We start from the raw sequence: 15,834 nt of genomic DNA, 5'->3' as shown, positions 1-15,834 counted from the left end.
ATGTCCAGGTGTTTTATCTTTGGGGTAGACATAAGCTTCTGCTTTAGTGTATTCTTGGGTTTAAAGTATGCATATATGGTGTGTTGGTTGAAACTTTCCAGATATTCCTGCAACATGTGGGATGACAACATTGCTTTGTTCATTGTTCTCTTCTTTGTCTGTTATGAAGGAGCTCCTGTTGGGTCATTTTTGGATTTGATGAAGGCCCAACTTGTGGCTTGGGACAGCCACAAGTTCTTTATCTGTTGTCTGTTATGAAGGACCTCCTGTTGGGTCTTTTTTATTTTTTTAATTTGATGAAGGCCCAAGTTCTGAAGACTTCCTTGATATGTTTAGTTCTTTTCCTTTTTCGTCTTTGCTGATAGGCAAACCTTCAACCTGGTGGTGGTGGGTTCTGATGACTCATATTTTGTGCTCCAGTGGGTGGTGAGAATCAAAATGCAAATAATTATCTCTGTATGTGGGTTTTCTGTATTGCGTACTGCAGAGTCCAGGAAAGTCAGACTATTTTCCTTAACATCTTCCTGTATGAACGGAATGTATCTGTCCACAGAGATACACATTCAGAGATGGATGTGTTTGGTGAAGGCTTCCACTTCCTGTGTTTTAATCTTGACTAAAGTATCATCTACATACTTATATTAGTGAGTGTCCCAAAGGTACTTTTTCAAAAGACAACTGGACCTTGTTTTTCCTTGAAGATGTTTTGCTTCTCATCCAAGAAATTTCTTCAGTTCTGACTGAATGGTGGAGGATAGAAGAACTTATATTCCTTGCAGCTATCTGGTCTTTAGTATTCATTCTGAGAGTTGTTAAGGCCACTTGGAGGTTTATCTGTACCCTTGGGGGTCATCTGAATAGTGCAAATGGGTGTGGAATCTTTTTAGAATTGCTGAAAGTTCCAAAAAGAAGTTCCAAGAAGGTTTCATACCCACTTGCAATTTGATTCAGGTGATCCTGAGGACCAGAGGTGCTATTCGACCGGTTCACACCTATTTGGGAGAACCGGTAGCGGTTATTTGGCATGGGTCACCAAACCGGTGGCAATCTCTGGCTGGCCACGCCCCCAACCCGGTTGCCCAGTCACTCACTAGTGATCGCTCTCCTAGCTTTCCATTCCCCATGTCCTCTTTCTCCCCAGGGAAAAGGAAGAAAGGCATGGACGCTGCAAGTATCACTTTCCCCATGTGAGTAAAGTGCCTGGAGTGGAAGTGTGAGGAAGTGTGTTCCAGCTTTTTTTACTGCATTTTTCATTTACTGCATTTTTCATTTACTGCATTTTTCATTTTCCAGCATTTTTACTGCATTTTACTGGATGAACACAAAAATGCAGTCAAAAAGCTGGAACACACTTCCTCACCAGTCCAACACATGGAAGCCACAGGTCATAGCATCGACTTCAATGGCACCAAAACCCTAGCCACTATAGAAAACCCCAGCCACAGAATTATCAGAGAAGCCATAGAGATTGAAAAAAAAACCTGAAAGCATGAATTGAAGAGATGATTCCACCAGACTGTCAATCATTTGGAAGCCTGCACTCACAAACAAAAAAAATCTCCACACCACTAGCCAGGCAAACACCTGGGCACAAACAGATCCCCCCTGACACCTCCAGCTCAAACACACTCCAACCAGGCACCCAGATGAAACCTAGCTTCCTAACAAATGATAGCCGTCCATTTACTCAGAGCCAAGCCGCACTAAAAGCCTCCAATAGAGGAACACAATGTTGCCAGCCAATCAAGACAAAAAAAGCCACAAAACAGACAGAAGACATTAGAAACACCAATCAAGTAGAACACAGCAAACTCCAAGACCAATAAACACAGACCAAGACTCCCAACCAATCAGGATGAAGAAAAAACCATTCTGGCACAGCAGTAGGCTAGCCCCAAATTTAAAACAGAAATGGCTGCGAAAGTCTGACTCACAGACGAAAACAATACAGAAGCCTGATGATGGCAGATGAGATTCTGCCGAAACGTTGCTACAACTTCAATTATTTATTAATCAATAAATAATTATTAACCAATCAATTATTAACCAATCCATCATCCTTCACTTAGAGACAAATAACCTACTCTCCAATAAACAATTTGGTTTCAGGAAAAAACTATCCTGTAATCTGCAACTCTTACACTGCAAAAACATATGGACGACACAACTCGACCAGGGCAAAACAATAGACGCAATCTACATAGACTTCTGTAAAGCCTTTGATTCAGTGGTACACGACAAACTACTCCTAAAAATAAAATCCTATGGTATCTCTGGACAACTGAATAACTGGATAGAAGCATTCCTGTCAAACAGACAACAAATGGTCAAAATCGGGAGCGTCCTATCAAATCCAGTACCTGTCAATAGTGGTGTTCCCCAAGGCAGTGTTCTAGGACCAACTCTCTTCATACTCTACATAAACGACCTCTGTGATCATATTAAGAGCAATTGCGTTCTCTTCGCTGATGATGTAAAGCTGTTCAATACCACAGACAATACTGCTACCCTTCAAAAAGATCTTGACTATGTATCCGAATGGTCAAACAAATGGCAACTTCAAATCTCAACAAATAAATGCTCTGTCTTACATATTGGCAAAAAAATCAGAAAATAAAATACAAGCTGAATAGTCAAGATCTTGTTGATGACCCAAGCTCTGTAAAGGACCTTGGAATACTCACCTCTAATGATCTAAGTGCTAGAGCACACTGCAACTACATAGCCAAAAAGGCATTAAGAGTTGTTAACCTAATCCTACGTAGCTTTTTCTCTGGTAATATCACACTACTAACCAGAGCATACAAAACATTTGCTAGACCAATACTCGAATACAGTTCATCAGTCTGGAATCCACACTACGTATCTGATATTAGCACAATTGAGAAAGTCCAGAAATATTTCACAAGAAGAGTTCTCCACTCCTCTACTCGCTGTAGAATACCTTATGCCACCAGACTTGAAATTCTAGAACTAGAAAACCTTGAATTACGCCGTCTTCGGTCTGACTTAAGCATGGTATACAAAATCATACATTGCAATGTCCTACCTGTCAATGAATACTTCAGCTTCAACCATAACAACACAAGAGCACACAATAGATACAAACTCAAAGTAAACCGCACCAAACTTGATTGCAGGAAATACGACTTCAGCAATAGAGTGGTCAATGTCTGGAATACTCTACCCGACTCTGTAGTTTCTTCCCCAAACCCCAAAAACTTTAACCTTAGACTGTCTACTATTGACCTCACCCCTTTCCTAAGAGGTCTGTAGGGGGCGTGCATAAGCGCACCAACGTGCCTACCGTCCCTGTCCTATTGTTTCTCCTATTCTTTTATTTTTCTTGTATGTAACCATTTCATGTATTCACAACTATGTATACATTTATACTTATTATCTTGTAAACAATTGGCAAATCAAATAAATAAATAAAATAAATAAATAAACTTTAAAAGCACAACTATAATGACGTGGGAAAATACCCGAACAAAGCTGAATACCATACATGTAAGTATCCGTGAAAACTTAAGAAAACACACACACACACACACACACACACACACACACACACACACACACATATATGGATCTTTGGTTATTCGGGTTTTCTCCCGCATAAAATTGGAAGTATCTAGGCAACATTTCGATGAAGTCTCATTCATCATCTTCAGGCTTTGTGCTTCTCGGAGTAGTGTGAGCTTGCAGCTGCTTCTTCCTTTTAACTGCTAGTGGGGGTGTGACTTGATTGGGTGGGGGCTTGGCTGTGTTCTTTCTTTTTTTTTTAAACAGATTTTATTAATTTTTAAAGACAAACAAAACATCATTAAACATTGAAGACATTAAACCTCTTTCCATTATAAATTTTTACAAGGCAGATAAAACATTGTTTTATACAATATAGTTCTGATATATCCCATTTCCACTTAAATATCTTTTAGCAGATTTCTCATTATTTCTCTTTGCTCTTATTCAGTTACATTTCTTCTATATTTATCCATTTTATAATCATCATATTCATATTTCCCTCTGTCTTGTTTGCAATTATTCTCCTCTAGCTTTCCTCCAAGGTTTTATTAAATCTCAAACAGAAATACACACACAAAACACAAAAACATAAAACTTCTTTTTAAAAAGTAGCTTGGCCCCGGATTACCTCTCTTTATATGGACTTCAATTAAATTTATGCTCATCATATATACCATTACCTATCTTATTTACCATTCTATATCTTCATTATAACTTCTCCCCGCTTTCCACTCTTCTTAATTCTATTTTATTTATTTCATCTTAATTTAAATCATTATACTTGTATCTTTTGTCCATTCTTTTCCAATTATCTTTTTATCTCATTCCCTATAGTAGAAAAAAAAAAAAGATTTCTCCTGAAATCACTAATCGAAGTATGATGCCTTTCCATCGCTCCCCTAAATTAACATTTAAGGTAACACCTAGTTCCCTATCTGATTCTGCTTGGTACATTCTACCTACTAGTTTTTAAGAGAGAAAGAAAATAATAAATCCATAAAGTAGTTAAATATATAATTAAACATTAAATCTCATAACATTCCAATTATCTATTTCAAAAACAAATGCTACAATAATAAGTTCATACTAACATCCACACAATAGTCAATTAAACTCTATACTTAAACTAAATATTTTAAATATTCCTTTTAATATTTTATTAAATCTTAAAATCTATCATTATTAAACCGTTAATGTTTTAATCTTTACTTAAGTCTTATAAAATTCTAATTTTCTATTTCTAATACAAATACTACAATACTATCTTATGTACCTTGCAGAATCCTTTTGAAACAAAGTTATACATTACCCTTTATCCCTAAAAAAAAAAATTCTTTTTCACATCTTGTTTCATACCTTTGTGGCTTTTCCCCCCCTTCTTCCTTCCTATCTTATCCCATCTGGTCTTTTTACCCCCCTTAGCTTCCCCTCTCTGTTGTATTTCTCTTTTCTTTTGCTTTCCAACATTGTATTGATTTTGCATCTTATTTTTCTCTTTCTTGGATGTTTTTTTAAGTCTTATGTCCTTTTTCCTTCCTCTCTTTCTCCTTCCTTTCTTAATCAACTTTGTAGATTCGTTAAAGATGGCTTCTTCTTCTTCTTCTTCTTCTTCTTCTTCTTCTTCTTCTTCTTCTTCTTCTTCTTCTTCTTCTTCTTCTTCTTCTTCTTCTTCTTCTTCTTCTTCTTCTTCTTCTTCTTCTTCTTCTTCTGCTTCCTCCATCAATTGTTGTGTTTGCTGATAAGTAGCAAGCGCCATTTCTAAAAAGTGAAAAATTTCTCTCACAGCGTCTTTGCCTTCTTTCTTTATTTTACCATATTCCTCTCTCAGTTCATCAACAGATAAAGCCATTATAAACCTTTTCTTCTTCTTTTTCTTCTTCTTCTTCTTCTTAGTCCATGGTCATGCCACATCTTCATGGTGGGCGTCAGTTCGCTTCATGTATGGGTCGGAGTGGTTTGAAGCGGGTAGTGATGCAGCTGTGGTACAGCTTCTGGTCTGTGGTTGTGTCTCATCTTCTGGGTGGGTTTGAGTCTGCTTTCTACGTGGAAGTGTGGTGGTAGCATCTTGTGTGGCCCTACCACCACATATATAATTCCATCCAGATTTAAATTTATTTATTTGTTCAGTGTATGTTAGCGAGGGATCACCGAGGTGGCTGGCCGCCTCTGTGAAAGGGATTTTTTTGGGCAGTGTTATCTTTTCTTGCAGGATGCCTGAATGCCAGTTGGCATTCAAGGGAGACTCCTTTGTTATCTCTGCATGCTTGGAGGACTAAATCTTTTTCTGGTGATAGACCCAGATTGGATCCTCCAAAGATCTTTGGCTTTATTGATGATCCAAACTCTGTCCAGGATCTTGGAGTACTCATCTCTAATGATCTAATTGCTAGAGTCCACTGTAACTACATAGACAAAAAGGCATTAAGAGTTGTTAACCTAATCTTACGTAGCTTTTTCTCTGGTAATATTACACTATTAACTAGAGCATACAAAACATTTGCTAAACCAATACTCAAATACAGCTCATCAGTCTGGAACCCACATTACGTATCTGATATTAACACAGTTGTGAAAGTCCAGAAATATTTCACAAGAGTTCTCCACTCCTCTACTTGTTGCAGAATACCTTATGCCACCAGACTCAAAATTCTAGACCTAGAAAATCTAGAACTACGCCGCCTTCTGTCCGATCTAAGTATAGTATATAAAATCATACATTGCAATGACTTACCTGTCAATGAATACTTCAGCTTCAACCATAACAACACAAGAGCACACAATAGATACAAACTCAAGGTTAACCGCACCAAACTTGATTGCAGGAAATACGACTTCAGCAACAGAGTGGTCAATGTCTGGAATACTCTACCTGACTCTGTGGTTTCTTCCCCAAACCCCAAAAACTTAACCTTAGACTGTCTACTATTGACCTCACCCCTTTCCTAACAGGTCTGTAGGGGGCGTGCATAAGCGTACCAACATGCCTACCATCCCTGTCCTATTGTTTCTTTTATTTTTTTATTTTTCTTATATGTATCCATGTGTTCATAACTATGTTTTTACTTATACCTATTATCTTGTAAGCAATTGACAAAAATAAATAAATAAATAAAAATAAATAAATACATATATGAATACATGGAAGATCTAAGCATCTGGCCAGGAATGAAAAAGTTTATTTTTCTTTCAACAGCCAATGACCAACTCTGCATAGCAATCAGAACAGCAATTTGCTCTCTGCTTGGTTCCTTTTTGTTCCCTGTGATATGTATATGTCAGGATGCTTTTAAAGACAATTCCTGTTTTCCTTCCCTCTAACAAATATGTTTTTCTTTCTACTTCTTAAAAGAAATTAAGAGAGTTGACTATCCATAATGCCGAACGAAAAGACACTGATATGGGCCAAGTCACCAATGGCTCTTAAAGAGAAAATTGCTCTTTAATCTCCCAGCTGGGATTAATAGCAACAAAAGTGTGCAATCCATATGAAATTGCCAGGGATCTCAGCTGAATGGAACTTTCTTATAAGAAAATCTAAGCAAATGTTGGGCAAGAGGCAATCATGACTATTTAATGCAATGCAATATTAAATCCCTTTTAAACCACAAGGGAGGGGCTGCAATGGATTTAAAAATGTAGGATGCTTTACAAACCAAGATCCTCAAGTCCTAAGGGTTAAATACCTATTTAAACATGAGTGCAAATGTATTTACTATGCTTTTAAGTACAATTTAAAGGTCATTTACTTGTTTCTTTCTAATGAGTTTAGCTATAATTATTAATTAGAAAAATACTTGGGGCTATTTATTTTTATTCTATGTTTTTAAGTAATTTGTGTTTCTATGTGTTTTTATATTATATCTCTATTTATACATATGCATAAATTGGAAGTGAAATAGAAGTTGGTCTTTTTTCAGCTTACTATATATTTTTTAAAATACATCATCCAGTATCCAGAGATTGAGTCAGGTTATAAAAACTGAAATATTGTAACTTTAGATAGCAACTGTGAGGCATTAAGCTATAACAGGAGATTGTAAATCCTGTAAATAACCAACTGCTATTTGGGAAATATTAGAAACCTGGTTTGACATGACACCTCACTCTTACCAGTGGGACCTGTAGATTACTACTAAGTTATAAGAATTGTGCTTTCCTGAATATCAAGATAAGAAGGTGAAAATGTAATGAATAGAAAGGTAAGGATAGCATACTAATAGCTAATTGTAGAACTGACTTTTTTCATGTTCTATATCAGGGGTCGCCAACCTTCTGGATTTCAGGGACCACCAAACTCATACTTTTAAATCCCGAGGACCACTAATATGATTTTTTTTTTAAAAAAAAAGCTAATATATTTAATATAAAAATACACACACACACACACACACACACACACACACACTTACTTATTTAATTATAACAAAAATGTAAATGCTTAATGATAACAAAATAAAACGTTCTGGGCTGGAAGCCTCCCCCCACCTGGCACCTTCCAAAGAGACAGAAGAGTGGGTGTGTGTGTCTCTGAGCTGAGGGGCCTCGGGGCAACTGTTGCTGGGAGGAGCAGAGGCAGAAAAGGGGGCTTTGCTCTCCTTGGGGTCAGCACCCCTTGGCTGCCACTCCAGGGGCTTCTCAGCAGGCATCTGCCTGCAGAAAGACTGCTGTTTTTGGTGATTAATGGGGGAGCGGAAGGGGAGAAAGTGGGAGCTCCTTTCAGATCCCGGGTGGAGGATTGAGAGGCTATGATCTGCAGCCAAGGAAAAGCTGGGAGGAGGTTCTTTCAACCTCACCTGGAGACAGGCAAGGAAAGGTGTCCCTGGCACTTCGCTCACGTTAGCACTTTGCTGCCAAACCCAGCCACAGCCAGTGATTATTTGGGGGTGGAGGGGGGAGAAAGAAAGCATATCTTGCATTACCAGGGGAGGAAAGGAGGCAAAACAAATGCACACTTTCACTGTGACCTACAAAATGCCAACTACCGCATTCTAGGAGATCTTAAAAACCACCAAACGCTCCCACTTGCAGTCCTCGTGCCTCCCAGCTCTCTGAGGTACCCCAGAGTCAGGTCCCTGAGATGAATGTGCCAACCAGCTCCCACACACAGTGGGGGCGACAACAACAGTCCCCACCCCCAGCGCTGTCAGCTCTTCCCCATTAGTTCTCTAGCTTTGAATTGCTCCCGTCTCTCTCTCTTTCTTTTCCCCTCCCCCCACATGAAGGAAGGCAAGGAAAGGGAGACAGAGCCATGTGCAGCTCTCAGCTTTTCCAGCCCTTGCTGCTTCTCCCAACATCGAAGCTTCAGAGATTCAGGCAAAGTTGCCACAGCGGTAGTGCCCTGAGTTGCCTTAGTATGCTCAGTTAATTAAGAATCACCCTGCACAGAGAAGGAGGTGGTGCTGGAAGAGGAGGAGGCAGTAGAGAAGAAGCAAGCAACTCAGGGCACTACCACTGCAGCGGCTTTGCCGGCATCTCCGAGGATTAGATGTTGGGAGAGGCAGCGAGGGCTGGAAGAGCTGAGAGCTGCACATGGGTCTGTCTCCCTTTCCTTGCCTGTCTGCATATGGGCAGCGGGGCGGAGTGCAAAGAGAGCCGGGAGCAATTCAAAAGTAGAGAACTAATGGGGAAGAGCTGACAGCGGGCGCTGGGGTGGGGACTGTTGTTGCTGCCGCCGCCGTGTGTGGGATCTGGTTGGCACGTGCATCTCAGGGACCTGACTCCAGGGTCCCTTGGAGACCCAGGAGGCGCAAGAACTGCATGGCCCAGATTTTGGGGGCCATTTTTTCTACGGCCCACCAAAAAATTTCCACGGCCCACCGGTTGGTGACCGCTGTTCTATATAGTGTAATTGGCAAGTATTCATTTCCATTATAGAAAGTTCACTTTGACCCAAGATGGAAGAAATATTATGTTGTGCTAAATGAAATGTATTCTGAGAACCAATTTTTATATTCTATTTGGCTTAGCTAAATTACAGAGGGTTTTTTTTTTTTTTTTTGAAGTTTGAAAGTTTGATTTAGGTTTAATGGAAATATTAATGCAGCTTAGACTAGCCCTTTTGTCAATGAGTTCTTGGTGCTCTTGAGTATGATTATTTTCTTGCTGATGCTTCATTCCTCAACTAGATAACATCATCATTGCCCAGGAGGGTGGGCCCTGATGCCTGTTTATATACAGTATCTATCCTTATTAGCCTTTATGTTGATTGTTCCTTGATCATGGTATTCTTTCTTCTCCGATTGTTTATCTGGTCCCATTTCCAGATTATCTGGGTATTGACTGTGAAGAAGAGGTATTCTAGGTTGGTTAGCTTTGTCTTTTTAATTATAACTCTTGAGTGATTTGTAAATAGGGTTTATTTGTTTGTTTAATTTATTTGCCATTGTGTTATGTGACTACTCTAAATGGTTTACAACAATAAAAATGGAGAAATGAAAAGAAGTGTAAACGTGATCATAGCAAAGTGAAGGAACAATAGAATAAACAACGAAAAAGAAAACAATGAGAAGAAAGTGAGATAAGAATAAAAAATGGACAAATAGGGAAGCAGGAGGTGGGGTTTGCTATCAGTCTAATAGCCACTTCCAGTGTGGTAGTCCTTCAGGGCAATTGGCAGAGCCAGTCTTCAGGCTCTAATGGAAGGATAGGAGGATGCAGATCTCAGATCTACTTGGAACATAGCTTCTTCTTTCCAGCAAACTTTGTAAAAATAATGATCAGGTTTTCATGTTTCTCATGATACACAAACTATCTGATATATAATGTGATTCTTTTTTTCAAAAATTAAAAATTATTTTCCCCCAAAAAAAGCAACATTGTTGTTATTGCTTTGGGAACCTCAGCTGGTCTTCTACAATCCATGGAAAGAGTCTATTTTAACTCTCATGATACCTCTAATATTCTGATGTCTCTACTTAGCTTTGGAATTTTATTTTTAGACGAAATCAGGAACTATAGCAACTCCAATCAATCTTATCTCATGTCCTATATAGAACTTGTCCCTTTTTTCATGAGATATCCAACATTCAACTATTAGTGCATGAGTTATTTATGTCTGATTTTTTTTACTGCCTTTCTTCTCCATTGCTCAGAAAGACTTTTGCAATGGAAACTTGGCATGACACAATCAAGTTTTCAGTTATGAAAAGTGGCTTATACAGTACATGCATTATTGCTACTATAGGTTTTGTTCAGTGGTATTACTTTTGATTTCTTTTTCATTTGATTTCTTTTATCACCACAGAGGTAAAAGAGGGCAGCCTATTGGAATAATTTTTTTTGGCAAATCATTAAACAAATTATGTAGATCTATGTATGAATGGGGAAGGACTTGAGAGTGAACACAAATTATTTCATTTCTTTGGAGAGCATATGAAAAGATTTATGTGAATTCAGTATAAATTCAAGATGCTCAGAGTCAGAACTTGCAGACAAGCAAAAAAGGGTACTTGGAACAATAAGGGTGAACCCTGACTTGTTTTGGAGGGGGGAAAGCTTGAGACTACCAAGGAATGAAAAATATGTCACTATTTGTAGCATTATGAACACAAAAATTAAATATAGGTGGGTTTTTTTTTAATTTCATTTATTCATATGATGAGAAGTGAGACCAATGGCCTGGAAACTTTTAAAGAGCCAATTTGCATGTTGAAGATTTTGTTTCATTACATCTTGCAATATATTTTTTTACATAAATGACTTGACCCTCAGTTGTATTTTCCCTCCTTCCTGGATGTAATAGATTGTCTAACAAATTATGGCTAACTTGAGAGACTGTGTATATTGTTATAAACTTTTGTTGGCTTATTAGAATATTCCCTTTCACTTATGTTATCTCTCTCACCCACACACATTTTTGTAATGACTGACCAATGCTATTTGTTTCTCCTGCCACTCTCGCTCCTCCCTCCTCCTCCTTCTCCTCCTATTTTAACATCTCTCAATGTAGATTTCTTCTCAGAAAAGCACTCATGGCAAAAATAGCAAAAGAAAAAGGAGTTTATTTCATACTCTTACACCAGTGTTTCAGTATTAGAGTGTATTTCTGACATTGTCTTTTTCTTCAGCTTGTGGGGGAAATGGTCCAAAATAGTCCTTTCTTATGACTTGGACCTCTAATTTAGAGTTGTTGGTTGCAAGGAACAAAGAACAGGTGACAAACAAAGAAAAGAACATGGTGAGGCAATTATAATAAGGGCTCATATTTATATACATGCTTAGCAATGTTTATATTTAATTTAAGGATGGTCTCCATGGGACCTATTCGGAAACTATTTTAATCCTTTCCTTTATCGTTTCAAAAATCTGCTTCCTGCAGATAAGCCCTCATGTGCTGTAAAAATACTTCTCCCTGAGGAAAGTTATAAGAAAGTTAATCAAACCTCATAAGATTATCTCTCAGCATGTAAGAGTTATAACTGTGCATTATGAACAGAGTTGAAGGCTCAGGAAATATCAGTAATGATTTTCTAAAAAGTACAGTGAGGAAACAACAGGGATCCAACAATGACAACTAAAAGTCACAATGCAGATTGAATCTGCAGGTTGAAATACTTGGGTCTGAGTGCTAGTGGCAGTCTTTCAAGACTATTTTCTCATTTTTTTCAGTAAGACTCATGTCCCTAATCAGGGACTATAAAAATAAGATTTAGGACTGCAGATTATGTGCTCTTTGTCCAAATTCTCCTGATCTTGTTTCTGAAGCTATCTTTTGAATATTTATTTGGATCTTATAACTACCTGAGGAAAGGCACAAATATCTTGTATTTGTAATTGCACCCAACCACATTTTTTTCAACATTACAAAAGCCAGATTGTATCACAGATCAAGGCTTCCCAGACCATTATGATGTTTCTATATCAAACCTGGAGCACTCTGAGTGGTTTGTGGGACCCCAGGAAATAATCCAAGAAATAATCAACATAATAAGAGATTAATTTAGGCTACATTGGTGAACTGGGAAAAAAAGTTTGAAGGGGAATAGATTTTGGTAGGGCAGGATTATAACAAGGTTCAGTTCCACTGCTTAAAACAAAATTCTAGATTTGGAAATCCTTCTTTTAAAAAAGGCTTTCTTATAAACATATAGACAATTTACAATCTCCAAGCTGATAGTAAAGAATAAGAGATACAGAAAAATGAGATACTGATACAGATAAGAAAAGTAGTACATAAAAAGCATAAGGAGAAACTTTCTGTTACTCATTTCATCCTTTTTTTCTATTGTCCTTACACATAAATTACTACCTAAATTGTCTACTTTTCTTGTAGTATTGGAAATGGTTGCTTGTATTTATTTAAATCATTTCATTTTATATTTATAGTCAATCTCTTCCTTCCTCAAAATCTGCATTCCAAATGATGTGGGCAACCCTGCCTTACTATGTGATATTTGATATGCATATAAACCATTTCCTGCTTGAATTTAATTAAACTTCTGTTATGAATATATATAGTCAGTTTTGTCATTGCATTTTTAGTTTCCCATTCTTATATTCTCATCTGGATTTCATTTTGCAGTGTTGTACCAAACTGCCATTGTCATCACATTTCTTAGAAGATTGTGTTAGTTTACATTTATGCTTTCTCAAAATTTGTAGATTTTTTCCCCACTTTCTTTGTGAATATGTTAATTGTTCTTTGCAAAACATTTATCCAAAATTGGAATTGGTGCCATTTGAAATAAAATGTCATTTTTCATTGTATATTCATTTTATTGTCATAATTTATCTCATTGAAAAAAAAGTTTTAAAGTGTTTCCAGCTTTTATTGTCTTGGTTTATGTATTTTCCTAATTGTTTTGAATATATCACATTACATCCTGTCATATGAAGTCCTTAATATTACACTGGATCTTTTGTTGTTTTAATTAGTTTCATTTTTTAAACCAAGTCTTTACACTCAGAAGTTACTTTGCTAGCTTTTACTTTTTTTGCTTTCTTTTTTCTAATTTTGGATCTAGAAAAGTGGACATTTTTTACTTATTTTTTATCAATCATCTCATAGAACTAAGTGGTTACATATTTCTTACTATGATATTGTTTACATAACATTTAATTTTGTATTCCACTTCTTCAATTTTTGTCATAATTATTTACTTGTGTTTTTAGACATTGTCTGCTGAAATTTCCAGAGCAAACCTTACCAAAACTGGGACAGCAAGCCACTGTGTATAAACAGGCAGCAAGCCTCACACTAACCCTGATTCTGTTACCTAGTTGGGTAATGAAATGTCTGCAGATAAATAATCCATCTCAGAGAGACTGATCTCACAGTAGTTTAGTTCAGGGGTCGCCAACCTTTTGGACCTCAGGGACCACCAAACTCATAATTTTAAATCCCGGGGACCACTAACATGGATTTTAACTGACGGTGGCTTTCTGACAGTGGGAGAGAGAGGGAGAGAGAGAGAGATCTGATCTAACCTCTCTCTCTCTCTCTCTCTCTCCCTCCATCCCTCCCCCCCTCTCTTTCTCTCTCACATACACACACACACACAGAGGGAGGGGTGGGATTCAAATTTCTTAACAATCAGTTCTGTGGGCATGGCCTAATTTGTGGGTGTGGTTTGGTGGTCATGTAACTGGCTGGGCATGGCTTGCGTAAATATTATAAATATTTAAATAAATATTGATTTTTTTTATAAAAAAAGAGCAAATTTTACCCAAAATCAGGCAAAGCAGGCAGGCAGATTGAGTTGCTCACAGAATCACAGATTCACATAGAGATCTGTGTTCCTACCATCGGCTAGCTGAGTCTGCACTGCTTCACTCCTAAAGAAGGTTCGGCTCTGCTTTTAAGAACTAAAGATCTGCTAGAAAGTAAGAAATCCAATAAAGGTTTGGCTCTGCTTTTAAGATCTAAAGATTATCTAGAAAGCAAGAAATCCAATGATTTTCTGCTTTCTAGCTAGTCTAAATCTCCCGGCACAGCAGAACAGCTGATGGTCAGAAAAAGGAAAAATAGCAACTTAGCAGGCAAGTTTGCCAGGTAAGGGGTGAGTGGACGGGGAGGGCGGGCCATGTGGGAAGCGCAGCCTTGTGTTCCTGCACAGCCTGGATTAATTGCTTTGTGGGGGTGCTCTGAGGGTGACATTTCTCTGTGGACAACCAATTTTTTTTTGCGGACATGGCCCACTGGTTGGCCCACTGGTTGGTGACCTTAGTCTATAAGCAACATAATAAGAGACTATGTAAAAGCCTTTCTACACTTTATATAAAATAGCAAAAATTAGCACATCAAGTAGAAAGAATTTAGAATTAATCTGATCCTTGCTTCTATGGACTGAAGATAATTTTGTTTATGAAAAAGTTGATAAGAATGTGAACTCTTCTGAATGGCTAAGTACAATTTGATTCCTACTGCTGCATAAACCAGTCTTGTCCTAATATATCAAAGGGGAGGAGAATGTGGCCACAGAACTGATCTCTTCTTATAATGATTGAATTAATTCTTAATATCCATAGTCTGCTAAATATAGTTGGATTTTAACTCCCATAAATAAGTTCTAAAATGTGTGGAATAATTCAAAAAGGAGGAGAAAATAATAAGCATACATATGAATAAAATCTAAACATGCATATTCATAATTGATAAACCTCAAGTTACTTCTCCGCTCCTCTAAAGTTACTTTCTTTAATAAAGATTTTTTAAATCTTATCTTAACAAAAGAAACATATCAGTTACATTGCCACAACAATTTATAAGGCTTACTGAGAACCAGACACTTCAAGGCTGCCTTTCTTCATGTGCCAATTAGCAAACATTCCTTCTCTATTTCTACTTTTTTGACATTCTCCCAATCCTCTGAGAATTTTTCCCCCCTCATAATACCAGGCAGGATGTTGAGGAAAAGGCTAAGGAAGTGATAAGATTTGAATAATGCACCTTACATGGTCAAAAGTTTGCTAGGAATCTGATGCCAGCATAGTTTACAGGTTAATTTTTAATTGATTGCTTTTGGTCATTGTACTACATATATACTGTAAATTTCCCTTCATTCTTGGTCTTTCCTTTGGGAGACCCCATTTTGTTTTGCACTAAAGGGTATAAGACTTCGTTCAAATCACTTTGGTCTGTGTCACTGGCTTTCCATATCAAATGAACCAAACTGACAAATCAAGGCTAGAAGCAAAGAAGTTGATATTTTATCAGTCTGGATTTGTCTTTCCATGGACACTGGTTGGAAATCACAAGCTACTCTTATAACTTACCTTATCACAAATCCACAACATAGCAACTCCAATGTTTAGATATGTTATTTTGTTGCACCCTTTTTAAAGAACAGCTTATTCAGTTTACTAACT

At 37.5% G+C, this 15,834-nt stretch overlaps 1 long non-coding RNA gene across 1 annotated transcript in view; it reads right to left on the bottom strand.

The window, feature by feature from the left end:
• Positions 1 to 3,985: 3,985 nt before the first annotated feature.
• The window catches only part of LOC148132139 (uncharacterized), a 125,376-nt gene continuing 113,527 nt past the window's right edge, over positions 3,986 to 15,834 (bottom strand). Inside the window, exon 3 of the long non-coding RNA XR_015747629.1 lies at positions 3,986 to 4,082. This is a non-coding gene — a long non-coding RNA (uncharacterized LOC148132139). The remainder of the gene's footprint in view (positions 4,083 to 15,834) is intronic.

This window comes from Notechis scutatus, chromosome 2 (genome assembly GCF_049901735.1).
Source record: "Notechis scutatus isolate UNSWTSFEM ecotype Mainland chromosome 2, rNotScu1.2, whole genome shotgun sequence".
NCBI lineage: Eukaryota > Metazoa > Chordata > Lepidosauria > Squamata > Elapidae > Notechis > Notechis scutatus.
The sequence above is the reverse complement of the archived record's forward strand: the minus strand, read 5'-3'. Positions and strand labels throughout refer to the sequence as shown.